At 40.0% G+C, this 395-nt stretch overlaps 1 protein-coding gene across 1 annotated transcript in view; it reads left to right on the forward strand.

Annotated features, from left to right (window-relative positions):
- PRKRIR (protein-kinase, interferon-inducible double stranded RNA dependent inhibitor, repressor of (P58 repressor)) overlaps positions 1 to 395 on the forward strand; it is a 14,096-nt gene that overhangs the window by 12,115 nt on the left and 1,586 nt on the right. The window lies entirely within an intron of this gene.

The following is a 395-nucleotide window of genomic DNA, read 5'->3' on the forward strand; positions in this document are numbered from 1 at the left end:
AGAGATCAGATGTCACAAGTTCATTATTTTCATGCTTGTGTGTGTGTGGAAGATGCAAGACTCTAGGGTCACCGAACCTTTTCCTGAGGTATCTGTAAATAAATAAAGGCCAACTTGTCCAAAGCACAGTGTGCCTCACACTGTTTTTCACCCTAAATTCCTTCACAATGCACTTTAGGTCAGCAACCACAGTGGTTACAACTTAACACTTGTACAACTGGCTGTGAGTAATGCTGTTTGTCTTCAGGATCTGAATATACCTGAGACCAGATGTTCAAGCTGGATTTAGAAAAGGCAGAGGAACCAAAGATCAAATTGCCAACATCCTTTGGATCATAGAGAAAGGAAAAGAGTTCCAGAAAATCATCTTTTTCTGCTTTATTGACTATGCCAAA

The sequence above is a fragment of the Bison bison genome, unplaced genomic scaffold (assembly GCF_000754665.1).
Source record: "Bison bison bison isolate TAMUID 2011002044 unplaced genomic scaffold, Bison_UMD1.0 scf7180017864251, whole genome shotgun sequence".
NCBI lineage: Eukaryota > Metazoa > Chordata > Mammalia > Artiodactyla > Bovidae > Bison > Bison bison.